We start from the raw sequence: 23,936 nt of genomic DNA, 5'->3' as shown, positions 1-23,936 counted from the left end.
AGTGCTCCTATTGCCATCACAATGTCACTAAAAGTAACATTGTGGTGGTGATAGGGGCTTGTAAATATGCCCCAAGTTTGTATCAGGAGAGGGAAAGACCAATATATTCACCTGGAAGGCTTGCGTTCTCGTTTGTGATCCTGGGGCTACCATTCCATGGATGCGCTACTGCCTCCACCTGAAACAACTCTAGTTGTAGAATCATATTGGGACAGTCACTGTAGCAGGCCATTTGAGGTGTGCACAGATGGGGCAGATGTTTCTGTGGGGAAAAATGTGGACACTTTAATTGTTTTCACCTCCTTTTGAAAGTACTAGAATGGTGCCAGTTTCTGGTGGCAGGGAGTTTCATATTCTGGATAATTTACTAGTGAAGGTCCTAGCAAAGGTCCTACTTTTTTTACTTTTGAAGGTTTCAGTAGGAGGGAACTTGATGTGTATAGTGCACGGCTGCCTTCTGTGATGGTGAGGGAGTGAGCAAGATATTTCAGGGCCCTGAAGTGATGAGCTTTATGTGTCGTAAATGCAATCTTCAGCATATGTCTGGCTTCAATAGGGAGCCACTGCAGTGACACTACAGAGGGAGTGATATTGCCTGGTCCCAGTTACTAACTTGGTTGCTCAATGAGCGCTACCTTTAGAAGGGCAAGGTGAGCTTTCAGGATTCCTATAAGGGTAGCAATGCCATAGCCTATTCTAGTTAAAACTACAGTGTGAACTCCGTTCTTGAAATCTGGTGGTGGGATGAACGGTTTCCCCTTCTTGGGTAGACTAAGTTGGAACCAAGAATTTCATGTGGCTGAACTGCTATTGGCTTACATGGTCAAGTTTCTGGCTAGCGAGATCTCTAAAGATTTAGTGGAGTTAATGTTGGTTTGCAGTTGAGTGCTTCAAAGAAGTTTAGTGAATCGTGTATGGGAGGGTCTAATGGGAGCAGAGAATAGGAGGAATTCTGTCTTCAGAACTTTCAGCTTGAGTTTCCGTATAAGCCAGGATTGGACCGTGGACAAAGTATTGTTGAGGTAGATAATGTCCTCTAGGGTACTTGCAGTGACTAGGAATAACAGATGTATGATGTGAAATGGTATGTAAAAACTAGTCGTTATTATTATAATTACCTCACTAAGAGAGTGTGATTATGCTTTAGTCTTATGGCTAAAATTAATTCCAGCATAAGTCTGCTCTGAGTTTATTGGTAAAGGTGTTACTCAGTTGCTGACACACCTTCCTGTTTGTGGTTTATAGTATAGCTTTACTGAATGTTTATAGTTACAATCTGTAATCCTAAACATGATGTTTACCATTTGAATCTATGGTTTTGTATCAATGGAAAAGAGTATTCTATACCAGTTCAAATACTATTGTTATTAGGTAAGATGCCACATGGCTGATAGTCTGATAAATCTCTTGTCAACTTTTAATTTGTCTGACTGAATCAACACATACACTGAATAACCCCCAAACAAAGCAACTGGTTAGCGATTTACTCTTTTGAAACAAAGCAAACGTGGGTGTCTCATCTATATTCACAACAGCAATATACACCGGTTGCACTTTCGAAAGAGATGCGCTTTTCCAGTTCTTCATTTAGCATGCATTGTACTTAATGATGAACCCCGGAATGTGTCGAAGGAAGGTGACATATATGTGTCTTGTAATATTTCCTCTTCGATTGAAATATGCAGGTTATATTCATATATATAAATGGGGGGAAACACCGATTTCCAGTTATTGAATTCAACAATGTGGGCAAACTCAGAAAAACAGTTGGGATTAAACAAAAACAACCCTCTGACAACAAGAAGCAACATTTTATCTCACAAACACACCAGCACACTGCGCAAACAGCATCCCCTGGTTTCTCAATCGAGAACGGTGTAAGAATAAATGTGGGCTCTCAGGGATGTGTCATATAAAGTGAGGACTGGAAGTGCTAATTTAAGACAGGTCTCTGGTAGCTTTGGGCTGACTGGTGTCTAAAATAGTTGAAGATCTGGAGCAGCACTATTGCTCGAGTTTACAGAGTGATACATGGTTGATTGTCACTGGAGGTTTGAAGGTATGTGCCGCTTTTGCCTGAAAATGTATAAGCATTTGTTGACATAGCTGAAGTAAACAATAGAACACAAAACAATAACATAATAAAGCAAAGCAAAATAAGAGCACGCCTAAAACATAAGAGGGCACAACAAAACAGTAAAAACTGACTGCAACACAACAACCACAGTACAATAAACCAACATCAACAAATTTAATAATGCAGCACCAAAATACAACAGCGCTAAAAACAACACATCAGCAGCACAACAACATAGAACACAAGACATATGCACAAACATTGTTCTTACATATGACTTACTCATTAATCTGCTTTCAAAATACAGTGATATAGGGTTTTTGCACCAAGCATTGCCATGGTTACTACCAGGGATATGAAGTTTCACTCTGAAGTAGCCCAAGTGTGTAACTTATAAATTAGCACAAAAAGAAAAGCATGTTAACTGTCTCCACAGGGATAGCCTCTGCCGTTTCTAGCTGTTGAAATGCATAAAGAAGGAAAAATAAGACTGAGATCTAGCTCTACCGTATGTGTTCTTAACCCCTTCGAGGCTAATGACGAGCTGGGCTCGTCATGGCGCTTACCTGCCGTGCGCGGATGACAAGGCCAGCTCGTCATAAAACAATGAAAAATAATAAAACCCAGCGCAGGACGGGAAAACGCCTAGCAGCCATGGGGTTAAAAATATGATCTTTAACTCTTAAAAGCTTTGCTGATTGAGGCCCCAAACACAAGAAAATGTGAGGGGCCAAGCAAATGAACACTACCCCTGCAATGATATGTTAGACAGCCAATACTGGGGGCATAGTGTACTCTTATGATGGGCTGTTCAGGGCAAGGCTGGTAATGGGGTGTTATTCAAGTTAACAGTTGTGTGACAAAATGTCCTTGCTGCATTTTTTAAGTTCCAAAATATGTGAGTAAGACTAAATTGGTTTATATTTGTGTACACATATGACTTGTGGGCTAGTTATGAAACCCACCCTGACCTGAAGCAGTAACAGAGCTGCAGCAGATGGGAGATGTGGCATGTTATAGCCAGGAACATTTAACTTGGATTGACTAGAGATGGTAATTCAGTTTTTTCTGCCTACAATTTACAGTGAGCAGCAGTGCCTGCTTTATGTTTGTATGGAGCTGCGAACTGAGCAATCTTGCTGAGCTTTTCTGGACATCTGGGCAGTCAAAAAGTGTAACATAGTCTGAGAAGCAACAGGTTGTCTTTGAACAGACATTACAGAAACAGTGGACAATTTTGCAAGCCACCACCCTATGCAGTCTGCTTGAGATGAATACCTATGTTGTGCTTTGGTTTAACTGAGATGAGTAGGGACTAATTGTGATGCTACATAAGGTATGAGAGACTAATCAGCCGCCACTCCCCACTTCTACCTTTTTTGTGCAAGCATATGCTTGCTGTCTAGTGTGGTTGGTTATTTCATTGAGAAAGTTCTTTGTGAAGTAATTTATGTAGTCCCCAAAGCACTGCATGGCAGAGAATTACAGGATTTCATAAATGAATACTAATGCAGATGGGTCCTTTGGTGCAAATCGATTGAGGCGGGCCCCACCTTGATAGAAAAATGTAATCCTGTTGTGACAAATGTACTGTTTTATATTTACCTACGACAGTTATGAAATATGATTTGTTGCCGTCAAGTGACTTTAAGGGGCACATGCATCATTGTAGGAATTTGCATTTCCTAAATTGCGAAAATTAAGGAATCGCAATTTAGGAATTGCAAAATCCTATGCATCAAGAAATCCTAAAAATGTTTAGGATTTCTTAATTTTCGGAATTTGAGATTTCTTAATTGCGAATCGCAATTAAGGAATGGCATTACATTGATTCCTATGGGCCTAAGGCCCATAGGAATCAATGCCGTTTTTCATTTCTATTTTTTGGAATTCGCAATTTGTTGATGCATTGCAAGGGTGCAGAGGGGGGTCCAAAGGACCCCCCCTGCACCCCTGAAATGTATTTTAAAGTGCATGTTTCACACACACATGTCCTAAGGACATGTGTCTCTGTAACATGACACTTTCCAAAATACATTTTTGTGCTTTTTTAAAGAATTTCGCAAATTAACATGAGGGTCAACCTCGTGTTAATTTGCACTTCCTATTTCAAAATTTGCATTTAAAAAAAAATTGATGCATTGCATTTAAGGAATCGCACAAATGCGATTCCTTAAATGCATTTGCATTTTTAGGAAATGCAAAAAAAAGCGAATTTTGAAAAATTGTTTCATGCATCCCAAAAACGCATTTAGGAAGCGCAAACGGCCGAATTTACCGATTCGCACCATTTGCACTTCCTAAATAGGTTGATGCATGTGCCCCTTAGGTTAAAGAGATGAACGCCTACTCAAGCATTGTGGGAAACAATGTTTCTAAGAAGGACTTTATCCCTCTGTATAGTGGATATACTGTTTTCTGGGCATTGTTGGTAATTTTATCAGTTAAACACCAGCCCTTTGACAAACTCTAACTACGGATAATTTATCCGTGCAAAGTTTAGACTGTTTCCAGGATATTAGGTGGGCTTTCATCAGATATACAATAGGAGTGGACATAATTCATATAAATCTGTGTAGTATTATCATGCAGAACTACGCAAACATTCCTCAAGATTATTCGGAATTATGCAAGAAGAATAATTTTGCACTCATGAATAGCAGGTGCGAGCAGATGCTAGCACTCGATAAATGTGGACTTGGGGTAGGTTTCACACCAACTTACTCCCAGCTTTTAGTGCTACTTTATTAGCGTACAATGCACCCTCATGTCTAAAATGGATGAGAGGATGCATTTTGCACTAACAAATAGTGCTAAAAGTAACAGAACACAAATAGCAAGCGGACTCTAAGGGGGATATTCATAAGGTCTGAACTCCGATTTATCCCCACATGAACGCATCAAAAGTAGAGATAGATCTAACACCCCATTCACAAGCTGGTGCAAACTGCAGACATCGACTGTATTCCCATAATAACTGCCCTAAAATTTATCTCCACGGTGGACACCACCAACTAATCCTAATGAGATGCAGAGTAGGCGTTCCTGTTCAAAACACACAATAAAAACAGCAACACCACTTTCACAACGAACTGCCAGATCTGCGATGCGAAACAAAAACAGGCGATAAGCCGCGGTAGCAGCAGGGAATTAACACCTGCCTTTTGCTTGTGTTAAGCAGGATGACTACCTGCAGCATGAAAGGGAGCCCAGCCAAGAGCCACACCTGAAGACCCACAGATGCCATGGAGACACCACCCCCGGCCCCCTGGACATAAACATACTGTGCATGACACAAGAGCACAACAAACGCATAATGACACACATAGCCAAAATAAATACACACATGTGTGGCCAAAAGAACAAGAAACAGTCACACAGCACTGCAGTAACAACAAAAAAACTTTATTGAAATACAACACAAAACACCAATGCGGAAGACTCCTGCCGGGTCTGCCTGGGACAATCTTGATGACCTGACCTGACCTGGTCTGTGCCGGTCGCTCCACCGGCCGCATGGCCAACCTGCGTGTGCCCAGTCCCCTTTTGCCGCCGCCATTGCCGCCACCGCCAGTAACTGTTTCTGCCTTATTTGTATTGTGCCAGCATTCTGTATTTTCTCCCGCTGTTGTGCCCTGATCGTCACTGTTGTGCCCCTGACTGTTTGTCTGCTATTGCTGTTTTTTTCCCGCTGTTGTGCCCCTGTTTGTCACTGTTGTGCCCCTGTTTGTATTTTCTGCTCTCACCGCTCTCCCGCTGCTCCACCCCGCTCCCCGCTCCCTGCCGCTGCTCCCCCGCGGCCCCACCCCCGTTTCCTTCAGCCTCACACATCGCATTGCTCCCCTCCCCACTCGCCACTCTGCTCCCACCTCCCAGCTGCTCCTCCCTCGCTCCGCCCCCCCACTCTCCATTTATGGCAGAGTCTGCACGTACACGCAGCGGGCGCGCCAAAGGCCATCCCTCTCGCCAAACGTACGACGCCGCCATCCTCAACGCACTCAACACCAGCCGGATCCCCAGCTGCCACCGAGCCACCCCAGATCGCACCCTTGGACCCTTCACCTGCCAATCCTGCAAGTTCTCCTGCATCCGACCTGCACCGCACCCGCCAAGCCGAACACCAGCAGCAACCACCTGAAGTGCATCCTGCTCAACACCCGCTCTGTCCACAGACACGGCGTGGAACTATGGAACCTACTCGACACCACATCTCCAGACGTCGCCTTCCTCACGGAAACTTGGATGAACGCCTCCTCAGCGCCCGACATTGCCATCGCCATCCCAGACGGATACAAGATCACCCGGAGGGACCGCATCAACCAGACAGGAGGAGGCATCGCCATCATCCACAAGAACACCATCCGCATCATGACCAACTCCGACGACACCCTCACAGCCGCCGAACATCTTCACTTCCAGATACACACCGACCCCAAGACCACTCTCAGAGGCACCCTCATCTATAGACCCCCAGGACCCCGCACACAATTCAGCGAAGACATTGCAGACTTCATCAGCCCACACGCCCTCCCCTCCGCTGACTACATCCTTCTAGGTGACCTCATCTTCCACCTGGAGAACAACAACGACAACAACACCACCACCCTGCTGGACAACCTCGCAAACCTCGGACTCAAGCAACTGGTGAACACCCCCACACACTACGCCAGCCACAGGCTTGACCCAGTCTTCTCCTCCAGCAAGTACATCTCCTTCAGCCACTTCACCGGACTCCACTGGACAGACCACAGCTGCGTCCACTTCAGCTTCAGAAGGACCATGGCTCACCATCACCCACAACAGGCTTCCCGCAGGAGCTGGAACAAGATCACCACCAACCAGCTCACCACTTTACTGAACCAGAACCCCCCTGCCAGATCAACTGACCTCACACAGTGGATCACCAACTGCGCTGATGACCTTGCACCCTTGAAAAAACATCCCAGCAGTCTCGGAAGCAAGAAAGCCTCCTGGTTCAACAACGACCTCAAGAACTCCAAGAAGGACTGCCGCACCCTCGAGAAAACCTGGCGAAAAAACCCAACTACAGACAACATGACCGCCCTCAAGCACGCCACCCGCAAACACCACCAGCTGATCCACACCACCACACAACACAGCATTCAAGGATCGACTAGACAAGAACGCACACAACAGCAAGGAACTCTTCAGCATTGTCAAAGAGCTCTCTAACCCCAGCGCCGGAAGCAACGATATCACTCCCTCACAAGACCTCTGCGACGCACTCACCTGGTTCTTCCACAGCAAGATCGCAGTCATAAACAACAGCTTCGGCGCACAAACCACGCACCCAACCACAGAACCCACACCCCCCACCACCACCCTCCGCGCCTGGACCCCGGTTAGCACCGAAGACACCATCCACACGATGAACATCATCCACTCCGGATCACCATCCGACCCATGCCCCCACCACGTCTTCACAAGGCCAACTCCGTCATCGCACCCCAACTTCAAAACATCATCAACTGCTCCTTCAACACCACAACCTTCCCGAAAAGCTGGAAGCATGCCGAACTCAGCGCCCTCCTGAAGAAACCATCAGCAGACCCCACCGACCTCAAGAACTACCGCCCCATCTCGCTCCTCCCGTTTCCTGCCAAAGTCATCAAGAAGACTGTCAACAGACAGCCTGCCACCTTCCTTGAGACGAACGGATCCCTCGACCACTCGCAGTCCGGCTTCCGAGCCAACCACAGCACCGACACTGCCCCCATCGTAGCCACTGACGACATCCGAGCCCTGCTCAACAACGGGGAAACAGCGGCCCTCATCCTCCTGGATCTCTCCGCAGCATTCAACACAATCTGCCACTGCACCCCAGTTCAACGCCTCAGCAACATCGGAATCCAAGAGAAGGCACTGGAGTGGATTATCTCGTTCCTCGCCTCCCCCGTTCAGACCTGAGGCCACCGAAGTCATCTGCGGCATACCACAAGGATCATCACTCAGCCCCACCCTCTTCAACGTCTACATGAGCCCCCTCGCAACCATTGCACGCCAACACAACCTCAACATCCTCTCCTACGCCAATGACACCCAGCTGATCCTCTCCCTCACCAACGACCCAGCCACCGCCAGAACAAACCGACAAGAAGGGATGAAAGACGTAGCCGAGTGGATGATGAACAGCCGCCTGAAACTGAACTCAGACAAGACGGAAGTTCTCATCCTTGGACCATCACCCTCTGCCTGGGACGACTCCTGGTGGCACCTATGCCCTGGGCAGCGCACCCAAACCAACGGACCACGCACGCAACCTCAGCTTCATCCTGGACTCCTCCCTCTCGATGACCAGACAAGTCAACGCCGTCTTATCATCGTGTTTCAACATCCTACGCATGCTTCGAAAGATCTTCCGCTGGATCCCCACCGAAACCAGGAAGACTGTCACCCAGGCACTCGTCACCAGCCGACTGGACTACGGAAACACCCTCTACACCGGAACCACAGCCAAACTACAGAAAAGACTCCAACGCATCCAGAACGCCTCCGCACGATTCATCCTGGACATCCCCCGTCACAGCAACATCTCCGGACACCTGAGAGACCTGCACTGGCTCCCCGTCAGCAAGAGATATCACGTTCCGACTCCTCACCCCGCGCACAAGGCCCTCCATGACCTGGGCCCCAGGTACCTCAACAACCGCCTGACCTTCTACACTCCCACCCGCCAGCTACGATCGACCAACCACGCCCTCGCTACCGTTCTGAGCATCCGGAGAGCCACCATGGGAGGAAGATCCTTCTCCTGCCTAGCGGCCATGACTTGGAACTCCCTCCCCATCCACCTCCTTCTTACCCAAGAAAACCTCTCCTTCAGGAAGCAACTGAAGACCTGGCTGTTCGAGCAGTAGCGGACCCCCACCCCCCCAAGCGCCTTGAGACCCTCCGGGTGAGTAGCGCGCTATACAAATTTCTTGATTGATTGATTGATGTCACAGCCTGGAAAGAAAAGCACAAAATCAGGACCTGCGTCATGCGCATATCAAAGGAGCGAGACACAGAGAAACAGAGAAGGAAAGTAAGCCAGAGAGAGAAAGAGTGGAAAGGAAATGAAGGGAGAGAGAGAGAGAGAGGAGGGGAGGGAGAGAGAGTGATAGAGAGAAGGAATGGAAGGGAGAGAGAGAGAGAGGGAGAGAGAGGGGGAACGGAGAGAGAGTAAGAGAGAGAGAGAGAAGTAAAGAAAGGGAGAGGGAGAGAGAGAGAGAGAGAGAGAGGGGGGAGGGGAGAGAGAGTGAGCGAGAGAGAAGGAAAGGGAGAGAGAGAGGGACGGGGGAGAGAGTGAGAGAGCGCACATAGGCCCCACTGTTCACCTGTTGCCACGGGTGTGTCCATCCTGAGGTACACCACTTGCCCATGCAAGCTCCAGGCCCTGGTCACGCCACCATTGGCATGACCCATATCATGCGGGCACGTTCTGTGGCACAGCAGGTTCTACACATGACGCTGAGTCCTGAGTCATCAATGGTGGAGACCACATCAGTGCACATGTCATCATCACAGGCTGCACACCCGCTCAGCTATTGCGGATGCCACTAACCCTGTGCAACACCAGTCAGCGCCACATGGTGGTAGGCCCGTGACGTCCGCAAGGCCTCGGTGCCACTAACCCTCTGCAATGCCAGTCAGCACCATGTGGCGGTAGCCCCATGATGGCCGCAAGGCCTCGGGTGCCACTAACCCTGTGGAACGCCAGTCAGCGCCATGTGGTGGTAGGCCTGTGCCGGCCGCAAGGCCTCGGATGCCACTAACCATGTACGCAGCAACACATGGGCCCTTTATGATTGAGCACCGTGGAGCGTCCGTCATCCAGTCTTCACTAGCAGAGGGGAATGTGACGTTGTCAGCCCCTTATATTTGCAGGGTCACATGGCCTGTAATGCCTGTGCCAGATGGGTGTGGTGTGTGTGCAAACCTACCCTCAGGGAGTGGCTGTGACATGCTGACAACTAGACCAGTGACTTGCACACCACCAGCGAGTACGCCTGCGACAGGTAGCTATGTAGACCCCCCTCGGAGTAAAAGCGGAGTAGTCTGGTCTAGCATACGCCGGACCAGCGCAGGGCATGCAACCATGACTCGGGGTCTCTGAGCGTGGTTCAGTCCATGTCTGGACTGGGAAGTGACTAATGTGTTTGTCCCTGTTGTAGTGTCCACGGCACCCAGAACACAGTAGGCAATGTGGCACATGGTGGCTAGCATCCCACACTGTCCCTACTTTCATCCACACATTCATACATGAATGATGAAAGACAGGACACAGCAGTGCGTTACTGGATGTTTATTGCACATCCAGTGGAGTTTTGCAGCTGGAGCGGTACAGGGCCATGCCAAGCACACCACACAGTATGGGCCTGCGGATGGCCAGCCAGAGTCCATCCGGGGATGACAGGTACTGTGGAAGAGGAAGGGTACAGTCCGCAGTCTGGTCACCGGGTCATTGGTTATCAAACAGGATATGCCAGTCCATGTCGTAATCCAAGGTGAGTGAAGTGGAGTGTATCGGGGATCAGTGGGAGGTCGTGAGGCCATGTGCAGCAGCAAGCAGAAAGAGGCCAGGTAGCGGAAATGAATGCTAGTGCCTCCTTCTGACAACAAGCCCAACCACATCCTCAACCTTGTATGTGTGCTCTGCCCCACCTGTGGGAGTTGCAGTACCGGCTGCGGCACTGTGTGCCACTGACACATCAGGGGCCGGAGGAGGATGTAAATGTAAATGTATAGGCATTTATATAGCGCACTACTTACCCGTAGGGTCCCAAGGCGCTTCGACCGCTGCGAAACCCTTCCTGGCTTCCCTGAGAGATGGTCCCTTAATGGGCATCTCCAGGGTGAGACCAGGCATCCCCGGCGGTCTGGTGGGGCCGTTAGTGAAGATGAGGCAAGCTAATGCCCAGAGTTGCCGAGTGTGATCACTGATCAGAGTGGGCACCGAGGCGAGAGAATTATCGAGTCCGCTGACCCTGGTCCAGAAACCTGCCGCGCCGGGAATCGAACCCTGGTCCCGGGCCGTCCTCTGCTCTCGGGTCTGCCGCCTCTAACCAGTGAGCCACACTACTGTCGGCCGCACTGTGTGGCAGTGACCCATCAGGTGCTGGAGTGGATACGCCTGCAGAACTGTGAGCCACTGACACACCGGGGGGGGGAGATGTGAATGATGTGGGGGCAGCAACATTCATCAGCGCCACGCCTCGCTAAAGCAATGCCATGATGAGGATCTGCAGAGCATGGTAGATCCCAGCTACATTTCGCTGATGTGCAGTGGTGGCTGCCATCCTTTCCACCTAAGCATGGGCGAATTTTGCGAATCTCGTGTTCGCGAATTTTGCAGGTTTGCGAACTCGCAATTCGCAAAATCCGCAAATTCTCGCGAATTTGCGGATTTTTTTTTGTGTGTTCGCGCGGGTTTCTGCCCGTTCGCGAGGGTTTTGTACAATTTCGCAAACGCGAACTTACCTGTCGGGTCGCAAGTTTCGCGAACTTGTTGTTTCTACGTGTCCAGCCTGTTTGGGACACTCTTCTTCATCACTGCCACTCTCTGTCACCACCGCCACTCTCTGACTACTCATGCCACCCTCTGGCCCACCCATGCCACCCTCTGTTTCATCACAGCACCCTCTGGTTGTCCAGTCAGTGTACATTATTGTGGCAAAGCAAGCACACCTTCCCTGCCTCAAGTGGCCTGAATTAATTTGGGGCTGATTAATGTGTCACAGAATATTTTTTTAGCTGGCACCTGCTTCCTTAGTGCTTCCTGATTAGTGATCTTTTGCACTTGCTAAGTGCTTTCATTGTTGCAAAATTAGTTACAACACCTGCCCTGCCCCAACTGACAATAATGAATTAGGGGCTGATTAATGGATTTGAACTTCCAGCCTGGCTCCTGCTTGTCTCCCTTAGCTGTAATTCAGGACCTTTGTGGCATATGTGTAACTATTCTGAGGTTCAGAGCAGGGTCACATAATAGTTGCAACTGGCAACTGAACTCTGGAGGGGCCCCTCAGGAAGCACTACAGGAAATGGCTACTAATGATGAGCCTGAACTTTTGAACCTGGTAAGTAGTTTCAGTTTTGCTAAGATCGTATTTCTGCAATTTTGCGCTTATTCGCGGGGCGCGAAGTTGTACTGGGAAGCCGCGAACTCACGCGAACAGTGCGAGCAAGCCATAAAATCCGCTGCTCGCGGATTTGCGGATTTTGCGGGAGATTCGCCAATCTCGCGGATTGCGAATTTACCGAAAATCCGCAAAATCCGCGAGCGAAACGGATTTTCCGCCCATGCTTATTTCCACCTCCATCCGTACCATTTCCTCCATGAGCCTCCGCATGTGTGCTCGGTCACGGCTGAAATCGCTGGAGCCAGTCTGAGAGGAGAGGTGTTCTCTCCGCTTCATTACTCCAGTCAGGGCTCGTTGGAGACCATGGAGCGGGCCGTGGGTGTCCGTTAGGGACTGGAGCTGGTCCCTGATGGGACCTAGACACCGATGGATCCCGTCCAGTTTGGTAGCCATGAGGCCGAACCCCAACTACACCTGCTCAGCCTTCTCCCTCTGGGCCTCCAGCACACAGCATTGTAAGGCCATGGTTTGTTCCTTGGAGTCTTGGGAGACTGCCTGGGCTGTGGGTGCCTCCTGCTGGGTGGTTTGGGTGGTAGGTGGGGTCTCCTTGATGCAGCTGGGCTGCCCTCATCCTGGAGGTGAGTTGCAGATGATGTCCATGATGTGTTGGAGGGTTTTGGTGACAATGCTGGCAGTGTCCTCCTCGTCATCAGCGAAGAGTGGCTGGGACTCCTGTGAAGGAGGTGTTGAAGGTGCTTCTGCAATGTGAAGGGGAGATGGTGTAATACAATGTGTCCACATGTATGTAGACGCATTATACATGTTGACATACAGACAGCATGGCATTGTACATTGTGACATTGTGTAGATCAGGGCCATGACCCAGAGTCATTGTGGGTGTGCACTGTGCTCTGTTTGATTGTGCATGTGTGCCATTGTGGCCATCTCCACCCGTCCCCCAGTACCTGGTGGTGACTCACCCTGTTGCGGTTGTATTGTGTCCTGTCGAGCAGTGTCCGGTCCCCCGACTCTGGCCACAGTCTCCACACTGATGACTGTCAACACCAGCTCCTCCATATCATCCATCATGAACTGTGGCGCTGGGCCCCCACCTCCAGTCTGCATTGCTGCCTTCTGGTTGGCTGCAAGTTTCTCCTTGGTCTTTCGTTTGATGTCAATCAATCGCCTCTTGGCCTCATCCATTGTCCTCTTGTGCTCTCCGACGGCATTCACCTTGTCCACAATGTCCCACCATATCCCATTTTTGGTTCCCAATGACACGTTGGAGGTGATGAACAGTTGTCGATGATGTTCCATCACCTCCGTGACTAGGATCCTGTTTTCCTGCGGACTGAACTTCGTCTCCGTCTTCCTCTTGTCCTTGCCCTTCCCTGTACCCGAGGTCCTAGGCTGGTCATCCGGGGTGCTTGTGGGTTGCGCTCGTCCTCTGCACCTGCTCCAACTGCCTCCATGGTGCTTGGGTGTTGGTCAGTTTGTTTTTGGGTGTTTTTTCTACTTTTATAGTGATTTTTACCACCTGCCATGTGTATATCGCAGGCCTGGTGCTGCTTATTGATGATTTCCTCATCGCGCTTTGACCCATCGCATGTTTTTTCACGTTGTGGTTTGTGTTTTTATCTCCGTCGAGGTGGTTGTATTGCGGACATTGGTTGCGGTTTTGGCAGACTATTGCATGCTACCGCCTTTATGTAAATACTACGTTAACACAGGATTATTTTCCCATGATAGGCTGTGATGTGTAAAGGTGCATTAGCATTTTTTGATGATGTTTAGCACACGTTCTTTTGAATATACCCCTCAATGTTCTCCCACAGTGGGAACTTTTCCCCCAAATTGCATTGTTATTGGTAATTCTACATCAAAGAGTAAGGCAGAATTACCAAAATCATTCTGATTACTTCAGCGTACTTAAAATTTCGCCCAGGCCTAATATACACCAGGAGTTTGTCAAATATGGGTTCACTAGAGAAAATGTTTAATCTAGCATATAACTCAAAACACAACAAACAATTCGATGTTGTGTGTGAGAATGTACAAATGATTTAAAAATGTTTTGGCGATACCTTTTGGCTGATATATCATGAATCAGTTTCCTCGGTTATGTAATAACAAGTTACTCTTCCTTCTTTTTCAATATTATCACAATTATTTTTAAAAATGTTTACGCTTTCCTCTAATGTGCTTTGCGCATTTTTAACCAGCACTATTGGCATTTTTCCTGTCACCTAATCATTTCAGTTTAATCCCTAAATTCCAAATTTATTACAGAATTCATGGTACCCTCCTGATTTGTTCTTTTTCAAGGAGGGCATGAATTTCCTCTCCTGCTTCCTTGATGCATACTGTGCAAACACTATTTGATAGAAATTCTACCATGGCTCACACTACTATTTTCATGATCTAGACAGTAATGGACTGGCTGATAAACAACGCATGTTTATCTCTTACATGCTGCTCTTTTATTCTATTAGGTGACATTGCAAGCATTGCTTTCAGATTGAGTAAGCACCATGAGCATATGGATGTCCATAGAGATTGAGGAGAAATATCACCATCCTATGTGCTATTCTTTTGGACAGCAAAGGGAATCTAGAGATTTTGGCAAGAGGAGTTAAATAATATTCACTGTGTGACCTGTTCATTGAGCTCATATTTGACAACTGTTGTCTGAGAATCTCTATCTAATGGTATTTTCGCTTAAATTTAACACAGTTGCATCCACTCACAACTCAATTAGTATTTAAATGTATTTTCCTCTGTTCCTGGTTGTGCTTACTCTTATAGTTTCTTAGAGAAATGCTTTGTTTGTTAGACTTGTCATCATTAGGGTGGTCTTTCCCCATTTTTTTGTCTGCTTAACTCCTCTTTTTATTGTATCTTTTTGTTGGTCTTAGGACCCTGAGTACTTTACCTCTGCTGACTAGTGCTAAAGTGCATGTGTTTCTCCCTTAAATATGCTGACACTGGTGTACACGCAATTGGCATAGTTAGATAACTGATAAGTCCCTTATAAAGTGGTATACCATATAATCAGGGCCTGTAATCTAAATGCTACTAGTGGGCCTGCTGCACTGGTTGTGCCACCCACACAAGTTGCCTTTCAAGCCTATCTCAGGCCTGCCACTGCAAGGCCTATGTGTGCAGTTTATTGCCACTTCAACTTGGCATTTAAAACCACATGCTAAATCTTAAGCTCCTCTTTTATTACACATAAGTCACCACTACGGCGGGCCCAGGCTAGCCAATAGGGCATGGTGCTGTGTATGTAACAGGTAGGTCATGTACTGTTAAGTTTTAATTGTCCTGGTAGTGATAAACAGCTAAATGTGTCTTTCACTACTGTAAGGCCTACTCCTCTCATATGTTAAAAGAGGGAATTCTTTAAAACACTTTTAAGCTGTTATTCCAAATTAGAAAGGAGAAGCTGCATTCTGTTTCGTATATTTGGAATAGTAATGATAAATTATCTTTACTATTGAAGTCGGGCTTAACATTACTGTTTTAGAAATGCCACTTTTAGAAAGTGTCTCCAAAAAGGTGGTATGGCCCTGTGTGAGAGAACAACAGCGTAGGGAATATCAACATTAGAACAACAACATATCTAGCTGTCATATTAAAAGCTGTATATTACTTACACAGACTCAGACCATTTACCAATTTCTTTGGTCTGTAGGATTTATTTACTCATCATTATAACATTTAGAAAGCGAACATTTCTATTGCTCTTAATGCTCTGTGTGCCTTACAGCCTGTCTTCAATGCAGGTCTTGGGTGGGTGACAGCCACACTTTGTTTCCCTCTAGACAGTCAAATACACAGGAAGGGTGGGTGTCACAGAAAATTCATCTTTATTGATCTGCATTCTGATAGATAGTTTTGGTCAGGAAGAGAGTAGAGGAGCTGGCACTCACACCTGAATAGGAAGTGTCCAGTTTTGTACACAAAGGGGCTGATTATCCCCTACTAGTGGACTGGAGCCAGGACTAGAAAGAACGGGGGACTGGTGCACTTTAAAGGACTGGTTTGATTTACCCCCACTTCAAATTCACAACTGGGTATAAGTACTGGAGCTCTGATGAAGGATATGGCCCAAATAGTGTCACCAGGGTCACTCACTACCACCTCTCAGCCGTCCATACCGAACTAAGAGTCGGTCAGACAGTAGAGAATACAAATCACTACATGTTTATTCAGATACACTCAGAGTGGAGCCCAGTCTGTCCAGTCACTTAGGGGTGTGACAGAGGGACTAACATCAGCAAGAATAATGATAAATTATGTACATTTCAAAACCAATGAAAGCACTCCCACCATGGAATTTTCCAAGCAGATGCAGCTGGACAGTACATTACAAAGGAGTATATTTCAATTCTGAGGCTGGGCACACATTATCTATTATTCAATTTCGCTATGCCTGTGCCCACCGCTAGACTAGTGGGAGAAGGCCTATATCTAACAGGAAAGGTATGAGCTAAGAAGAACAGGGCATTCATTAGTGTAGCAGAACGTAGCCTCAGAGAAACAAAACATAATGCAGGCCTTTTCTCAGAAATAGCAAAAGATTCGTTTTGATCATGATTTAAAATAGCGGCCATACACAAAATAGTGCAGCGAATACTAACAAATGTAGGACAATGCGAAAGTATGTTTTTTATATTTAACAGACCCTCCTTTTGGCATAAGCTATACATTTTGTATAGTAGCAAAATACATATATTTCAATACATTATTAGTGAACTGCTTTAGGAGCATTCCATGCCTTCAGCATCAGGGAGGGAAACAGTAAGGAGGGGGGAAGTCTCAAAAATGCCCTCATCTATTTGCATGAGGTCCTCTACTTCGTTCTGAATCATGGTTTTTGCATTAGTATCATGAAGCAATACTTTCTTGGGAGCGAGAAGGATGATGCAATAAGAGCAACAAAAGGGGAGACACTGAACCAGTACACAAAAGATCAAAATCACAATGAAATAAATCACCTTTTTAAGGATCCAACCCCAACTGCCAAAAATTAGCCAACTCAATTTTTCATTCTCCATTCCCTTAACCTTTTCTAGGATGTCTAAAATGTGTTGGGTAATGTTCTATTCCATATTCGTGATCCTGACTACACACTCATCATCATCATCATCATCAAAGCTTTATTCAACAGATTGGCATTGTTGCGTGCTTATCTAGGTTCCTGATCGATACTGTGACCTTATGCCCCTATTCGGCTATAAATCCATTTATTCCCTATATTGGCATAACCGTTCAAGTGCGATTTTCTGAAAAGTCATCTCTGGCCTCACACGAACAGAGCCACATTCCAGCATGACTCTCTGCTACTTCCTTTGCGACCAATTAGTGCAATGACAGTGCAGCAGTCACTATCTGATATTCCTAGATAACACTCCGAGTTCTTCAACAAGATAAAAACTTAGCAAACCTGGAAATCCCCGCTTGCTATGTTTTGATTAGTAATGGAACTCTAATGAGCAACCGATAACTGTCACTTCCTAGTGACATCTTTAATTGACGTCTTATGTCCAGCAAACTTGCGTCAAACCCGGCACCTGTCAGGTATAAATATTACCAACGTTGCCTTAAGCAATGCGAGTTCGTTGCCTGTTGCTGATGCCAGCTGCCTGCATGACCCTGTGTTGGTAAATCTAGCACTCTGTCGCTGCAGCCTGCTATCCTGTGGTGGTGAAGCTGCTGATTACCATTATCGCCGCTACAGCGCGAACTATGGTGCAGTACGCTTAAGGAGCTGAACAGCCGTCCTCTGCGAAGACATCCAGCAGATTCCAGCTGCCCGCGGACGCTGTCCCCCCTCCTTCCTCGACGCGCTGAAGAGAGCCGCTGTATTTCTCGTGCAGAGAAATCCAGTCCCGGCGCTTCCGGTTTACCCTCGCAGGTGACTGGGATATCGAGAGAGACCCCTGAAGGAGATACCAATCCTCCATCATTCTATTCAGAGGTATGGTGTTGACTAAACCCTTAGACGAGAATTCTTGAAACAAACCTTGGCAAAACCAACTTAACTTAAAGCTACTTACTTACTCCCCTTTCACGTGTTAGGCTTAGGTCAGGCACACTGGGGTAGGCTTAGTTAGAAGCACCAGTTGAGTATGTTAGCCTAATGTATATATGACTGTATATATGTTTTATTACTTTTAAACCATTGTATGGCTAAGAAACCATATCAATGCTTTTACAGTTCTATTTCGCAATACTTATCTTACTGTACGTACTTTTTATAATAACAATTATTGCAATTGTGGCAATACATTTCTCTTGTACGAGAAGAAAGACTGTTCAATAAATGTTAACCCTTTATTGATAAACGCCCGTCTCTCTATTCTCTACATACTGTGAAAGTAAACTGCACTAGACTGACTGAGTGAAATCTATGTCTATTGTTTCACACGACCCTAGAGATCGACTCTTGATCTGAGGAGCAAAGTTGTCATGTTGCACGGTTGTTGGAAAACTGAATCCCTTCTTGTCTGTGCCAAGGAAGCTGATCACTTCCTATGCAGAGAAGAAAGTTTCCAGTGACCTCTGAGCTAGTTGGTAACACAACCCAATTAAGTTTAGCATAGTCAGCGGAGGCCTGGAATATAAGCAGTTCCATGTCGATACTACTGTTTATGTTATTCCAATGCGCAGGGCCTAGTGGGAAACTAGGAACTACACTACATGGCGCCCAACCGTTTGGTAAGGCGATAAACTAACGCAAGACTTGTAGAGTAACTCAGTCGTGCATATTTCACACCCCTTTCTCCCGTAAATACTCCAATAGACGTCTGGAGTGGGTGAAAGGTTAAAATCCGCCCGACCTTAGTAGGAAGAGATTCCTATGTAAAGCTCTGGTTTATTCAACGTTGAAGGATACAGTGTTCCAAAATATTGTGCACCTAATCTTTGTCTCCTTGGAGACCTACTCTGCAAAAACTGCATTTATACAATGTCAGTAGAAAACAACGGCACCACTGGGGCCGCAGCAGATGCGACTCAGCAAGGTCCCGAATACACAGACCCGGGTGCTATTATCATCCCGGTCCAGTTAAGAAGATCTATAACTTTAAAACTTATAGAAAACGGACTGACACCTCAAGGTGGTACAGTAATTTTCGTGATAGAGGCTCACGAGTATCGGCAGACAGAGGTATTCTATTCATGGATAAACTTTCCAGCGGTAAACGCTACAACACAAGAGTTTCACTATTACAAAATAGAGAAACCTCCGGAAGAGTACGCTCCTTTCGAGGAGATTGAAATTCCACTTAAATTTCAAGAGCACCTGCTCTGGTTTAATGGCGCCCTAAAACATACTGATCACATAACTAGGCTCGGTCCACTAGGTAGACCAGGAGCCACGTGGCCGGTTCTAGCCAGCTACACACCACATCCTGACATTGCAAAAATGTCTAAAGAAGAGCTGTTAGCACAGCTAAACACATTAATAAAAATACATAGGCAATTAGTCCAATATGTAATGCGGACTGCAACAGTCCAGCCAGCTGTCAATTCACACCAGCTGACCCCTCATCAGGGGAACACAAATAAAATTACACCACAGAACATACAGTCATGTCTTGGTAAAACACCCGTAAAACGGGAACAAATTCCTTTCTGGTTAGCCCAGAAAATCACTCAAATAGAGGCAGTATTTCCTGATACTACCCCTATTGAGAAACACAGAATCTTGACCATCTGCCTTCCTATGGGAATCGCACCACACGTGGAGGACTGCGACACTTGGGGTACAGTCTTTGCTTCCATTTACACAAAAACACACGGTGTTCCATCTATGGCGGTAATACCAGAAGTGCTAAAACAGATTCAAAATGAATTCGGTCCAGAGCCCGCTTTAAATCTAGGTATGAAATTACTGAAAGATTTCAAGCAGGTCACGGCTATATTATTAGCCAACGTAAAGGGAGAAGCAGCATCTGTGGCGATCCGCCAGAAGTTGAAGGAAACAGATATAAAAGATCCTGTTGAGCTAGCAAAAATCATAGAAAAATGCTATGAAGAATTAGGTAGAGACAGCTTGGGTGGGAAACCGGTAAAGCCCCAACTGCTCGAAAATCCTGAAAAATTATTTATTAAAAATAATTTAAACACTCCTAAAAAGAGCTGGGATGGAAATAAACAATCCACTCCTAAGGAAAAAGTTTTCCAGTCCAGAGGAAGGTCTCCTCGACGGAGGGAAAGAACTCCGACTCGAGAACGCCAGTCTCCCCAGCGGGAGCCCTCTGAGAAAAGATATAACCTTAGAAATAGGGATAATCTGAAAAAACCTGATAGATATCAAAGTATTGATACACGTCCCTCTCGATCTCTTCCACAGAATTCGGAAAGAAGAGGACGGTCAGACCCAGGAGAGCACACCAAGTCCAAAGACAAGGAACCTGCTCAAAATAAGAAATCTCAATTTCAGAAAAAGAAGGTAGCCAGTATTAGAGTAATCAACCATGCCGATAATACTGAGGACACAGTTGAAAAACGGGGAGTGGGCATTGACAATGTTGGACAGTGCAGCAGAAATCAGTATAGCGCGCAAGATCTTGATGAGTCATCTGGAGACAGTGGACACAAATGAATACATTCAGGTTGAAACTGCCGACACCAGACTTAGCGAGCCCCATAAAATATACGAAATAACATTGCGTATAGAGGGTGATAAGACTAGGAAAATTAAAGGTCTATTTTGGGATAAGCTCTCAAAAGGCTATGATATTCTGTTAGCTGAAAAAGATTGGCCCCCAGAGTTTGTCAGGGAGTGCCCTCGTGGCGAAGAAGTGATTATGCCTGCCTTCTCGAATCACATTCCGATTCACAAAAAATACACATATGCAAGAAAATGGGCAGTAGCCCAGGCACCTGCATTATATAAAAATCATGTAGGATGGGATGAGGATTCTCCTCCTCACAAAATCCAATTAAAAAATGAACCAACTGCCCAACGGCAGTATCCCATAAAGCAAGAAGCTAAAAAACAAGTCAGGGAGATCTTAGATCAACTTGAGTACCAGGGGGTGATTGAAACATGCACCTCTCAAATGAACAATCCTTTGTTTCCTGTCTCCAAGCCAGACAATTCATATCGTCTAGTTTTGGACTACAGACATCTTAATACATGTTGCAAAACTTTTGCAGTACAAAACTCGCATAGTGCAGCCCTAATGAATAATATAGTTAGGAAAAAATATAAAACGACATTAGACATTTCTAATGGTTTCTTTTGTCAAAACATTGCACCGGAAAGCAGATATTTGACCGCTTTCTCTGCATTTGGGTCGCAGGAAAAATTCTGTCGACTCCCACAGGGGTTCAAGAACAGCCCAGGACTATTCTCAGCTAGGGTAACAGAGTTACTACAAATCTATGATGATGAAGCATTATCTTACGTAGATGATATTTATCTCACAGACGACGACTTGGATACTCACTTGAAAAGAGTGAACACCATTATACTTGGGTTCGCAGCAGAGGGTTACAAATTCAACTTTAAAAAGTCCCGAATTGCCCATCTGACATTACTGTTTTTAGGGTACGAATTATCAAGTGAAGGGAAAAGCCTAGCGGACAACTTTTTAGAGAAGTGCGCTGTACTCCAAGCTCCAAAAACGCTGAAGAATTTACAATCAATACTAGGTTTTCTGAATTTCGGAAGAACTTACATTCTAAATTACGCAGAGAGGGTTAAACCTCTCTACGAACTAATTAAACCTGATTTAAAACAAATCAATTGGACTCAAAAACACACAGAAATTTTGAGATCACTGCAAACAGACATGTTAGCAAAAACAAAATTAGATACACGTGACAACACGATCGATCTTGTAATCTGAGTCATCCCAGGAAGATGCGGATTCACGTACCTAACCTCTAATGAGGAAGAAAAGGTACCTATTTCAATTAAAACTCACTTGTACACACAAGCAGAAAAGGCATTCAGTCACACAGAAAAAACTGTGAACACAGTGCAAATCGCATTAGCAAATGAAAGAGAACTAGCACACGGCAAACGGATTAATATCCTTACGGCGGAATCCGCCTTCGAAGCACTATTCAGCCCAGTAAACCTGCCTACAGTGTCACTGGATCCAAAATGGATACAGTACATAGATTCTCTAGGAGCGGAAGACGTGAAATACTATTTCGCCCCGCAATACAAAGAACTGAATGATTTAGTATATGAAGAAGAATATCCTCTGCCAATCGAGATTCTGCCTCTCCCACAATACGCCTGTATAATCTATACAGATAGCTTTGTACAGCATTTCAACGTAGAGAGAAAATCCTACGATGCAGCGTGTGCGATCATTAAATGTCGTTGACTGTGCGGTAAAATCAAACCGAAAATAACAAAAACTGAATCAGTGAAGTACTGTTCGGCTCAAAGAACTAAAATCAGATGTTTAAAGATGGCGCTCGAAAATGCAGAACGCGAATTCCCCACACTTATAGTGTGCGATTCTCATTTTTGCGTCAATTCTTACAACAATAAACTGCAGAGTTGGATCGAAAACGACTACAAAGATGACACAGGTGCCACAATAAAGCATAAATTGCTCTGGAAACAGGTAGCTCTTTTACACAAAGAACTACAAAAGACTCACGTGATTCACGCACAGAGTCTTCAACGTGATGGCGTTCACGTTGCAGGGAATTCATTGGCTAATACAGCCAAAGCGGAAGCAACTAAACCGGCTTCCGTAGCCACAAAAAAGCGTACAGATAAGTATATAGACGGGGAAACCATGCTAGCAGTAAAAACGACCGTAAAAGGCGACTGTGCAGCACTACCCGTAAACTATCCACTCAATTATGCATACATAATCGATGCAAACTCCGTTCCTTTTGCTCGAATCCCTGGAGTGGGGGATAGAGTAATTCCAAACACGAACAGGAGAATATTTTTAATAGCAGACGCACACATGGGTTTGGGTCTATGGCACAGAGAGATCAAGGAATCACTGACTGAATTACAATCAGTATTCTGGTGGCCGGGAATGAGTGTAGAACACCAGATATATGCAAACAACTGTGAAAACTGCAATAGGGATCGCAGTAGCGAACCTTGCTACCGGCTACCAATCAGAAAGAGCGTAACGCTGCCTACAGCCCGTCCTGCGTCCTATTAATAATTAAGACAAAAAGCACTTAAAAAATGAGGCCTCCAGCGCTCAGCTGACGCTAGAACGGTTATAAAAGATTTGCGAGTCAATATCGGCACATACGCAATTACCACGTTCCATTCTGACCAGGGTCCTGCTTTCAGCTCTCGAGCCTATAAGGAGGCCATGGCTAGCATGGGAATTGGGTTGCGGTATTCTTGTCCGTCGCACCCCGAAGGGAATAGTGTGGTAGAAAGAAAAAACCGGGACATAAAGCAATCTATAGCAGCGAAGGTATTAGGTTCAGGTGCTGGGTGGGTCAAACATTTAATAAGTGTCCAGACTAGTCTTAACAACATGCCAAGAAATTCTCTAAAAGGTTTTAGCCCATACGAACTATTGTTCGGAATTAGAATGCGCGTTCAGGACCTCGATAGTCAGATGTCAGTGGTACAAGAAGAAACAACGCACTTTGATGTAAAAGATCGTTTGGCTGTTTTACAGGAACTGAATGAAACAAGAAAATCATTAAGCAACATAAAGTTAAAACAACAGCCAAATACCACTGACGAGGCACCACCCGCAAAAGCCCCAGCAAGGCCTGTCTGGATTCCAAAGATTGGGGATCTAGTCAGAGAAAAG

The sequence above is a fragment of the Lissotriton vulgaris genome, chromosome 1_1 (genome assembly GCF_964263255.1).
Source record: "Lissotriton vulgaris chromosome 1_1, aLisVul1.2, whole genome shotgun sequence".
Lineage (NCBI taxonomy): Eukaryota > Metazoa > Chordata > Amphibia > Caudata > Salamandridae > Lissotriton > Lissotriton vulgaris.
Note: the sequence above shows the minus strand (reverse complement) of the source record.